Below are 12,005 nucleotides of genomic sequence, written 5' to 3' on the forward strand. Positions count from 1 at the left end.
TTTGACTTGTACACACACACAATTTCGATGGCTCTCTTCATCGATCTCGCACCCACCCACTTGATCCTCTCTTCGACTCTATCGATAGCTATGACCCCTCCCTCTCTTCTCGTGGATTGCCCGACCCTCTATGTATGATATGGATAGGCCTCCATTTCACACACATTGCATGCAAAATTTTGTTTGAGATGTCATCGACACATATTCCCACAAATAATTCACAATATCAACCCCCCACCCCAAAACAAAAAACACTCACGAACGCGGTTTGTATCTCTCACACACACCCATGTAGGTGGGGGGCATGCACGAAGAGAAGAGGTGCATGCACGGCGCATGTACTCCCGTCTCTTTCAAAACCACACCCGCGCGGGTACACGGTGGAGCTCATTTTTGTACGAAAAAAGGCAGCCCACATGGTAATTTGGCACGTGTACTGGTTGTCCACTTGGTGGAGGGAGGATCGTCTACCACGGGTGAACAAACAAATTGCGACTTGACGTGTTATGTTAAAAAAAGAGGCAAACCATGTGGGGCCTACCTTAGAGGCAAGGCTCTATACACTGGAGTACTTTTGATGTGTCCCGTCAACTCGCAGAACGAGGAGAAGCTTGCTTAGTACGCCATCTCCCCCGCCCACGGGTGCAGTGGCTCGCAGGATGAGGTGAAGCTTGCTTACTACGCCTTACGCCCGCTCCCTCGCCCATGCGCGCGGTGGCTCGCAGGACGAGGAGAAAAATTTACTACTCCCTCCGTTTACTCCTCGTCCCTACTACCTTGGTTATAGAGATTATATCATATTGTTTGGAATATATATGTCCTTTAGTAGATTTCAATATGAACTACTAGTACATACTCCAAACTCTGATGTATATAGACATATTTTAGAGTGTAGATTCACTCATTTTGCTCCGTATGTAGCACTCTCCCTCGCCCCTCGACCCTCGCGCATGTGGTGGACGTGCAGCAATTCATTCGGTCTCATATAGCCAGAACGATATATACTGCACTACCATTATTCCTCGACTTCCAGAAGAGGCGAAGAGCCAATCGCAAGGTCACTATTTTGGAGATGCCAAGCGCAACGTTATAGGAGAACGAGTAGTAGGTTCCATGTCATTTATAAATAAAGTTTTTTTCTTCAATGGCACGTACGCAATATGATAGGTTCATATGGAGAGAAAAGGAAACCGCTCCACTATATACATAGTCAGGACGGGCCAGCCTACACGGTTGCTTGCTGGGGTTGCTCTCTTCACACTCTCTCGCACAAAACGACTATGGCCACATCTTTAACATCCCGGCGGATCACGTCCTCTTGGGGAAGGGGTGGATGCTTAGTGTATATGCCGTGGCCGTCGCCGACGGCGAAAACCCACTGTCGGCATGTCCCGATCAGGGGTCCCCGCCGTTCTCTCTCACAAAGCCGGTGAGGTTGCCTTCGTCCCTTGCTCACTGCCGCGACGTGCGCAGTTGCCGCCTCCCGCCGCCCTCCTCAAGGTTGAGCTACGTCCCTCAGGTACAACTCCCTTTACAGCCGGCTTGCACCACTGCTCCAGCTGCCCACATCACTCCCTGTGGATATTTCTCTACTTCTTTGCCCCGCACATACCTCTACTGGCTTCTACGTACTGTATTTGTGATGAGTTTATGTCTCATCAACTAGTCCCAGTAATCTTATTCTAATCACGCTTGTTCAATTTCTTTGCCACAGTGATGCTCATCTCGATTTTGGTGAAACTGCACAAAATGATCCGATGGTCAAAAGGTTGCAAACTTCATTTATTAGGAAGCTCGAACATTGCCAGCAAATTGAAGCCTGGTCAGGGTTCACGGTTCAAGGGCTAGGGACTGCATGGATCGTTTTTTTCTATAGCTGCCTCTGTTCCAAAATAAGTGTCAACTTTAGTAGTAGTACAACTTTGTACTAAAGTTTGCACAAAGTTGAGAAACTTATTTTGGAACGGAGGGAGTACATGTTTGCTATGATCTGTCAATCATTGAGATGCAATAGTATGCATGTTAGTCTCCTTTGTATTTGATGAAATGTTGCAACGGGCAACCTTGGACGCAAGATACATGTAACAGAAGCTGGAAGCTTCATAGCATTGTACAAATTTATCTCGCTGATAAATTATAGTACGTACTATACTAGTACCTCCTCTGTTCCTAAATATAAGTCTTTGTAGAGATTTCACCATGAACCACATGCGGATGTATATAGATGCATTTTAAGTGTAGATTCATTCATTTTGTTCCGTATGTAGTGGAATCTCAACAAAGACTTATATCTACTAGTAATAGCTAGCCCCCACTACTAGGAATTCTCTATCCTCTCCTTGAGCCATGTCATCAAAATTGATGTAGTCGTTAGATGAAGTAAATCAGTCCATAATAGCCGTCTGATCTTGACGTTGAGAGGCTCCGCACTAAGCCACATGCAAGCATGCAGAAATACCGTGCCACATGCCTGTGAGTGGGTTTTAAATCACATCAACATGTCTGCATGCAAACATGCACCGGTAGCATGCATGTAAGTCAGCTTATAAGTCCCATTAATATGTCAAAAAGAAAAATATAATCCCATTATGCAGTAGGAGTTGGGTGATCTTTTTTCCTTACGTGGGATGATCTAAATGATGATGGGAGTTTATTTAGTTTGGCTACCACATTTGTCATGCGGTTATAGAGTTTTTTTTGCTCTATGAAATCGATAATTTTGTGCAGAGAGATATACCGCTGTTCCGCGCAAACGCGCGGGGACTCATCTAGTAATATTTAGGAACGGAGGGAGTACTATGTAAAGAGTTAGGTGTCGCACGGTGATAGTGTGAGGTGGGCCATGTAATCACAAAGCCTATGTGTTTTCACTGGTCTTGCACGCCTCCGCTGTAAGAATGGAGAAAATTGTAATCTAGTAGTAGTAGTATACCTCCTTTCGCCAAAAGCGTGGGACATCCAGCAGTCCTACCACCTCAGTAATAAAGACCAATGAGCCATCAAATCACATAGACCCAGCAGTAAGTTGGATGGACGAAGCAACCATCACTCTTGCACCAGTGAGAGGTTGCATCCGCTCTGCCCGGGCATGAATGCGGCACCAATTCTTTGGAGCGGCGCTGACCGTTTCGGGCGGGAAGCGCGTGCGGGCGATTGAGGGGCTTTGGGTGGGACAGGCTGTTCAGGACCGGGCGTGGCAGCTGTCCGCATGTCCCTATCGGACACGCCCGGAAACGAGAGGATGCACCGACTCTCGCGGCTAAAATCGTACACTACACAACATCTCTCTGTAGGAGTAGGTCGATCTGTCGCTCTCTCTCTAAGTCACACATGGTGTTAAACACACACACACACACACACACACACACACACACGCACGCGCGCACACCTTGGTCCCCTTGCACCTTCTAACGTGACTTATTACACCTAGACGGAGGGTGTAGTAAGTATACGAGATACGGTGCCACACTGATTTAAGTCAAATACAAGTGCCCAAAATTTGTGTGCATGTTATAATAAGGATTCACTTAAAATAGTACGTGAGCGAACAAAGGGATCAATTGGACAGTGTTCCCGAGCAGTAGCGAGATGTGTGAGGTAAGATACACCGCTAGCACTTTTAATTTTTCTTATTAATTTGTTTGTTTCACCCTCTGACTGGTGGGACCCAACATACTACGTGAAGAGAGGTAAGGTGACTAAGGCTGCATTATTTCTGCACCACTGTGGATAGTCTTACCACCTGACGGTGTCCTGGACTAGGGGGTACTCACCACGTCATCTCCCGATCTGTTAGATTGGGCCGAGGACCCCCATGGCCGTATACTCATGGGCCAGTTCGGACAGCTGCCGCATACAAGGAAGATTCCACAAGACTTGGCGATCAAGACAAGGACTCCTCCCCACCGGTGTATTCGGCTAGGACTCTTGTTATCCTAGGCCTCTGGTGCATTATATAAAACGAGGCCAGGCTAGTCGATAGATCATATACAACAATAACATACAATCATACCATAGGCTAGCTTCTAGGGTTTAGCCTCTCTGATCTTGTGGTAGATCTACTCTTGTATTACCCATATCATGAATATTAATCAAGCAAGACGTAGGGTTTTACCTCCATCAAGAGGGCCCGAACCTGGGTAAAACATTGTGTCCCCTGCCTCTTGTTACCGTCCGCCTTAGACGCACAGTTCGGGACCCCCTACCCGAGATCCGCTGGTTTTGACACTGACATTGGTGCTTTCATTGAGAGTTTCCTGTGTGATCGGCAAAAGGATCGATGGCTCGCCTGCAGATCAACTGCGACTTCGGCATCTTCATCACCGGCTCGACTAGTCACCTTGGCTTGACCGAGGACTGTGCCTTGCCTCCGATCGTCATGTTCGGACGAGGGCCTTCATCAACACCAACTCCGATCTCTATCAAGATCATGGAGGAATCGTCCATGGAGCTCGGGGGCTCAACGTCAACATTGCCCTCGGGCGACCATGCTATTTTTCTGGACAGCGAACGCGTATCCGCCGCCATCACCTCCTCGAGTGTCATTTTAACGATCGCTTTGGAGTAATTGTGCGGAATCGAGTCTACAACAACCCTGGAAAATTTCGTCGAGTTCTGATGGAGGAATCTCTGGCAATCCGCGATATACCAGAGCCCTGTCAAATCTGGATGAGTTTAGGGCGTGGTGTCCAGCTTCTAGCTCGGACGTCCTTTGGAAGATCCAACCGTTGATCGGCTGTGGAATTCCTATATCCACTACGTCTCAAACTTTCAGCTCGATCCGACCGTCCAAACTCTGGGAACCTTCTGATTAGTGCATCACTTTTCGGATCTGTTTTGTGCGCGAGAACGAATCCGACCCGAACTCATCTTTTCTATGAACGGGATTTCAGACATCCTTTTTGAAGGAATTCTTGTGTTGGGTATTGTGTTTTGTGCCCAAACACATCCTGCTAATTTTGAAGTCTTTTCCAATAAGATCTTCACCATCGCGCTGGTGTTAAACCAGCCCGACAACGTTGCTCTACGGCTGCCTACCTGCGCTAGACAGGTCGTCACTTTGTTGAGCCGATCTCAACTTCTTCGGATCATCGTCTCGGCAAGCCGAACAAGAGTCCGGCATCATGAAGGATAAATCATCACCAACATCGCCGCCTCACAGATTACACAGAGCGGGCATACCGGCATCGCCGCACGATCACTTCATCAAGCTGGCGTCGACCACGTCACGACCTGCATCAGTAGGTCCGCACTATTGCTTCTTCAAGCTGGTGTCCATCATGTCGACCTACTTCGACTCATCGGCTGACATCGAGGCTTCGACATCTCGGCTGGACCGGGGGCTTCGCCATCACTACAAGAAATATGTCAACTTATGACCTTCTGTCAGTGACCCTCAAAGAATTGGTCATAAATTTATGACCATTTTAGACCAATTGGTCAAAAGATGTCTGGGGGGCTCTAAGCCCTAAACCATAACGACCATTTTGGTCAGAAAGGTCATAATCTCATTAGAGGAAATGGTCATAAAGCAAACAGCGCTAGTCCGCTGCCTTATTTCTAGTTGTTAACAACCAATATAGATGGTCATAGCCTTGTAAATTGTGGTGGGTTGCTATGACTAGGCGCCACCTCATCAGTTTTGCCTATGTGTCATGTCCATGTGGCACTTTTTGCCCTAGGTTGTGAAGCAACCTATATTTATGTCATTCCCAAAATTCCCAAAAAAATCTCATAAATTCTTTGGGTCATATCTTCATCAAATATGTAAAAGTCCTTCCTTGCCTAGTTCAAAACTAATTCAACAATATTCATTTTCCTATTCTGTTCACAACAACACTTTATGAAGGAAGTGCTATTTATATATTCTTGATTACCCTAGGAATTTTTGGGCACTCTTTTTTGTCGAAATCATTACCGCATGACAAAATTTAGCTCCATTTGCCTGGCAAATCTTCCTCGGCAAATTTCCAAAGTTTTTGTCCACCTAGAAGCATTGTGAAGGAAGTACCTTTTTTATATCTCAAAATGACATGAAATTTATACAGTTCCTTCATATGCCCAAATTATCACCCTCCTCCAAATTGCAGCTCAGTCAAATCATCTATGTGAGCCCAGGTTCAATTTATATTTTATGGCCAAATTGGCACGTTGCAAAGCAAGTGTTATATATACCCCTCCTATTACCCTCAAACTTTTCAGGCACTCTTCCATACCCAAATCATTGCCACATGATAATATTCAGCTCAATTTTCCTAATAAATCTTTCTCAGGAAAATTCCAAAGTTTCTACCTCGAGAGAAGCTTTGTGAAGTAAGTACTAGCTACGCTTACCCAAATGATCTGAAAATTTACCAGCGCATGACCATACCTATGTAACTTACCTACACCAATTTTTAGCTCCTTTAATTTATCCAATCTCTCTCACTAGTTTTCCCAAGTTTTTGTCCATAGAAGAGCATTGTGAAGGAAGTACTACTTTGGCATGTCCAAATGGTATCAATTTTCTACAATGCTTTCCTATGCCCAAATAACCATCCTCCACTAAATTTCAGCTCAATCCATTCATTATTTTGAGCCCAGCTTCAACATTCATATTTTTTTTCTAATGTGATACTTTGCAAAGCAAGTACCACCTAGGATCCTCCTTTTGAGCTAAAATTTTGTGAAGACATTCTCCTTAGTAGATGATCATCCTCAGCCAAAACTCACGCCCATTGGCCATGTGCATTTCCCGTATCGCTAATCAAACACTTGGCTGCTTATTCATGTTTGAGCATCGATCGGTCTCCTCGTGAGAATCGTATGTTGTGATCTTCTTCCTATCACCTACCTGGGGACTGCCCAACCCACTAGACATGCCTAGGCTGCCCAGAACACATGGCAATGCCATGGTCACGCGGTGACCACGCGGCGGGCATGCGAGTTGACGTGCTCTAGAGTTGGGGGCCTCGGCCACCGCCCAAACCTCGACGTATCACCACCAAACCATGTATTTATGATTAAATAGGTACTTATGTAACTAGAAATGATTTTTGGACAAAATAAATAGCAAACTATGATGCAGCTACAGTTCAAATTTGACCCGCTTCCTGCTGAATCTGCGGGAATTTGTCTTTTTCACCAGAGGTGGATCAAAACTTTTGACACCCAACCATTTTGTCAATTGTGCATTATATATGGCCTAGTATTTTATAAAATTGATTAGGTCCAATTTTGCAACAAATATATGGTAGGTCCTTCACAAAAACACTCATTTTGGGCACTCAAAAAAATGGAAAATGAATTTTTCGTGCAAAGAAAATGAAAACTTCCTTAGGCAACATTGTTTGGAATTCCAAGATGCACCCTTGTGCACAATATGAGATCATTTGAACAAAGTATGCCATGAATGTGGCCATAAGATTGATCATTTGGCTTGAAAGCCATGAATCTTCACGCATGATAGCTCATTTTTTAGAACACTTTTTTAAAAGAATTGCCATATTACAAGTTTATTATTTTTCCTGGGAACTTGGCCATATATAATGACAAAATGCGAAGGTTTCCCAATTTTTTGATTTTTTTTGAACTTTTTATGCCCGTTTCAAAATGCGGTCAAAACGGTGGGAATGACCGTTCCTAGCTAGTGGTTGAATCTTGAATTTTTTTTGGTGTTTCTCTGATGAAATAGATACTTATGTACCTAGAAATGATTTTTGGAAAAAATAAAGAGCAAACTACGAGGTAGCTACAGTTTAAGTTTGACCCGCTTCCTACTGAATCGGCAGGAATTTGTCTTTTTCACGAGAGGTGGATCAAAACTTTTGACACCCAAACATTTGGTCAATTGTGCATTAAATATGTCCTAATATTTTATAAAATTGATTTGGTGCAATTTTGCAACAATTATTTGGGAGGTCCTTCACAAAAAAACCTCCGTTTGGGCACTCGAAAAATGGAAAATGGTTTTTTCGTCCAAAGAAAATGGAAACTTCCTTAGGCAACATTGTTTGCCATTCCAATATGCACCCTTGTGCACAATATGAGATCATTTGAACAAACTATGCCATGAATGTGGCCATAAGATTGATCATTTGGCTTAAAAGCCATTGATCTCCATACGTGATAGCTCGTTTCTGAGAACACTTTTTTAAAATAATTGCCGTATTACAAGTTTGTTATTTTTCCTGGGAACTTAGCCACATATAATGACACAATGCGAAGGTTTCCCAATTTTTTGATTTTTTTTGAATTTTTTATGCCCGTTTCAAAATGCGGTCAAAACGACAGGAATGACCGTTCCTAGCTAGAGGTTGAATCTTGGAATTTTTTTGGTGTTTCTCTGATTAAATAGATACTTATGTACCTAGAAATGATTTTTGGGAAAAATAAAGAGCAAACTATGAGGCAGCTGCAGTTCAAATTTGACCCGCTTCCAACTGAATCGGCGGGAATTTGTCTTTTTAACGAGAGGTGGATCAAAGCTTCTGACACTCAACCATTTGGTCAATTGTGCATTAAATATGTCCTAGTATTTTAGAAAAATAATTCGGTCCGCTTTTGCAACAAATATATGGTAGGTCCTTCACAAAAAAAACTCATTTTGGGCATTCAAAAAATGGAAAATGAATTTTTCATCCAAAAAATGTCTTTTTTTAGGCAACATTGTTTGCCATTCCAAGATGCACCTTTGTGCAAAGTATGATATAATTTGAACAAATTATGCCATTCCAAAATGCACCCTTGTGCAAAAAATATAATAGAAACACATAGAAAAACACAATTACGTATGCTTTGTTCTCATTGGTTGAAATGTTTGTGCCATGGATTGATGACATGGCATCCATCCATCCATCCACCCATCCCATTTATCTAAAGAAAAAAAGAGAGAGAAAGAAAAAGAACCCTATCCCCTCCCACCCCCGGGCAGCCCAACCACCCAAACCCTATCGCCTCCCACTCCATCGCCGCCGCCCTCTTCTCCCCAGATCCATCACCGCCGCCCCCTTCTCCCCCACCACCGGTGCTGTCCCCACCCTCGATGCCCACGCCCCGAGCGGCACAACACCCTCTTCCCCTCCCCCACTCTCTTCCCTTGGCGCGCCCCACCCCAAACCCTACCCACAACCGCCGCCGTGCTCCATCACCAGCGACCTTGCCACCGCCGCCCCTATCCCCTCGCCCTATCTCCATACCCGCGACGCCGAGCCGGACGGGAGGAGCCACCGCCCCGCAGCACGCTCGCGCCGGTACGTACAGGCGGTGCCCCCGCCGGATCTGAACAAGAACACCAAGTGGTTCATGTACCTGGCGTTCGTAGATCCATCTGCCCCACCCTCTACTCACCCTATCTCCCTCGGTGTTGGGGCATCCAGATCGAGTAGGTCAGGTGCCGGCGCTCCACGATCTCCATGCGATGCGTCGGCGAGGCGACGGTGATGCTTGTGGTGGACGCCTCCGCCGTCTTCCACCGACACACAGCCGCGCCCTCCGACGCCGCTCTTCCACGCGACGAGAGGCCTGGGTGCCGCTCGGCTGGGACAGAACCCTGCGCTCGACGATGCCATGGACATGGAGATCTTCAAGGTACCCTCTTCCTCTCCTTCTCTGTCCATCACCTCCAATACTTGCCACTAAGCTCGTGACAATGCCATGTCTCACTTGGGCCCTCTGATGCTTGCTCGCTATGGTCTCTCGATGAACACAATTGCTTACTCCTAAAATCCCTAATTCCTAGGGTTTACTCTTTCTGTTCTACATACTTTCATGTACCACTATCATACTCCAGCCTTGCTTAGAATTGCAATTCCACACTTAGAATCATGACACCATCGAGTCACAGGGACATCTCAACTTCTGAATGAAAAAACATTAATCTTGTCTGAATCATCCCTCTTCTGTAGGTCTTTATGAAGCTTTGGAACTGAGGGACGGTGGATCTGACTACTTGGGAAAGGGTGTTTCCAAGGTTCCATTTGAGCGAATTTTATATTAGCATGAATAACGAATTCCCGGGCTACAGTCTTAAAGTAATTCTATTACCTAGTTAGTGTTTGGAAGCAGCTGGAGTGAATGTGAGAAAAGTTGAACAGCTTACACATTTTCCTAAAATGGTATAGCTTAATTTGTTTTTTAGCTACTGCAGCATTTCTTGAAATGATTTTTATTCTAAGCATTTTTGTCATACTCAATAAGCTAGTTCCTGAATCAAATTTGATAACGAAATGTTTCTATAGCAAGCTATAGTTAATTAGTTGGCAAGTGTGATGTCCATTCACGCCTCCTCTGTTTTTTGCAGGTCTGGCAGCACAGCCGTGTCGACGACGAAGGTGGTGACCGCGGCAGCGAGCGGCGCGAGTTGGTGGCTGCGGGACTCGACGGCACGACTCATATATGCGTGAGCTGGGCATTACTTTGAGTTCATATATGTGCTTGTCACTCCATAGGTTATAGTGATTCCCTCCGTTTCCTTATATGTTCTTGTAGTTTGGTTGCTTTCTTGTTCATGCATGTTTGTACAGCTATATATAGTTATGATGTGAATCTGTCATGCATGTATTGAAATGTAGGAAATGTTTAATACATGTTCACTCTCAGTTGGGATATTGAATTGTACATAGTTATGTGATTCATGTCTGCTTCTTATCTTATTAAGTCACTATCTTTATGTCCTTGCTACCAGTAGGATGGTTAATAGCTTGTTTTGTAGTTCTCTACTTTATGCAAATAGCTTCTTATAAGGCAATATAATTGGTTGTTTTGTGCTGCTGGCCTAATTTAACATGATCAATATGTATACTTGTTTGAGATAGACATTTAATGCATGTTTATGAGGTGAGAATTCTACAGATGTCACAAAATATTGGTGGCAAAGTGTCTTCTTATCGTTATATTTACTTAGCTAAAATCTTAGAGTAACAATAACTGTACTTGACAAGTAAACATTAGCATCTTAAATGATTAGCTAAAATGATGTAGGAGTAGTAGAAACTTCATGGTTGATCCTGATTGCTGAACATGGGAGATGCATCTTCTTTTGCATATCAATTACATAGTAGTACTATATAATGCTTGCCGATGTGGTACATTCAATACGGGTAGCACTGGCCATTAATTACACTGGCCATTTTACGCCAGGCTTTAGATTCTGCCGAGCCAGATCCGTTGACCCGCGGTTTGATTTGTGGCATGCGAGATTTGTTCCTGGGCTGACGTGGTGTGTTTGCCGATGTGATTTTCGCAGGCCTTGGACAAGATCAGTACGGTGCCGATGGAGGCCCTCGCCGCCGGCGCCGATGTGTCCATGATTGGGCAGTTTGGTGTTGGCTTCTACTCCGCCTACCTTGTTGCCGAGAGGGTCATCGTCACCATGAAGCACAACAACGACGGGCAGTACGTGTGGGAGTCCCAGGCCGGTAGCTCCTTCACCGTCACTCGTGATACGTTTGGGAGCAGCTCGGCAGGGGTACCAAGATGGTCCTCTACCTCAAGGACGACTAGGTATGCAGTCCAATCCTCCTATACTTTGATGGCTTACCCTTCATGTCTTGATGTGGTTCTCTGCTTAGTGTAGCTGTATTAGACTCACTATGAGATGTCCACTCTTGTTTTGTTAAAAAACATGAACTGTTAAGTCATCTATTCATGGCCGTTGCTTTTGTTCAGTATATATGTGTGCTTTCTGATTTGTATGCGTAGGTGGTTATAGGTTGCTGTGATGAATATAAATATTAACAAGTGCTCATGCATGCCGGTATACTAGAGCTAGTTGTATGTGCTCATTACCTTCATGTTGTCACTTTGTCAGCATCAATCCAATCCAACTCAGCCCAATGAATCTAACCTGCTCGCTTAGTTCTTGCCATCGATATCGGTGGTAGCCAACAACTAACCGATCTTAGCTGCTGCCGGCTGTTTGGCATCCTATGTATTTTTTGCTGCTAGTCTCAGAAATAATGCATAAATGGCATCAAAACTGCTTCATGCTATCTCTCGGGCAAAGTAGATGCTAGTTTGGTTACTAT

General features: G+C 44.6%; 1 pseudogene; it reads left to right on the forward strand.

The window, feature by feature from the left end:
* The first annotated feature begins 9,546 nt into the window (after window positions 1-9,546).
* On the forward strand, window positions 9,547-11,481 carry LOC119273316 (annotated as a pseudogene).
* Window positions 11,482-12,005: the final 524 nt, after the last annotated feature.

The sequence above is a fragment of the Triticum dicoccoides genome, chromosome 1A, assembly GCF_002162155.2.
Source record: "Triticum dicoccoides isolate Atlit2015 ecotype Zavitan chromosome 1A, WEW_v2.0, whole genome shotgun sequence".
In the NCBI taxonomy this organism is placed as follows: Eukaryota; Viridiplantae; Streptophyta; class Magnoliopsida; order Poales; family Poaceae; genus Triticum; species Triticum dicoccoides.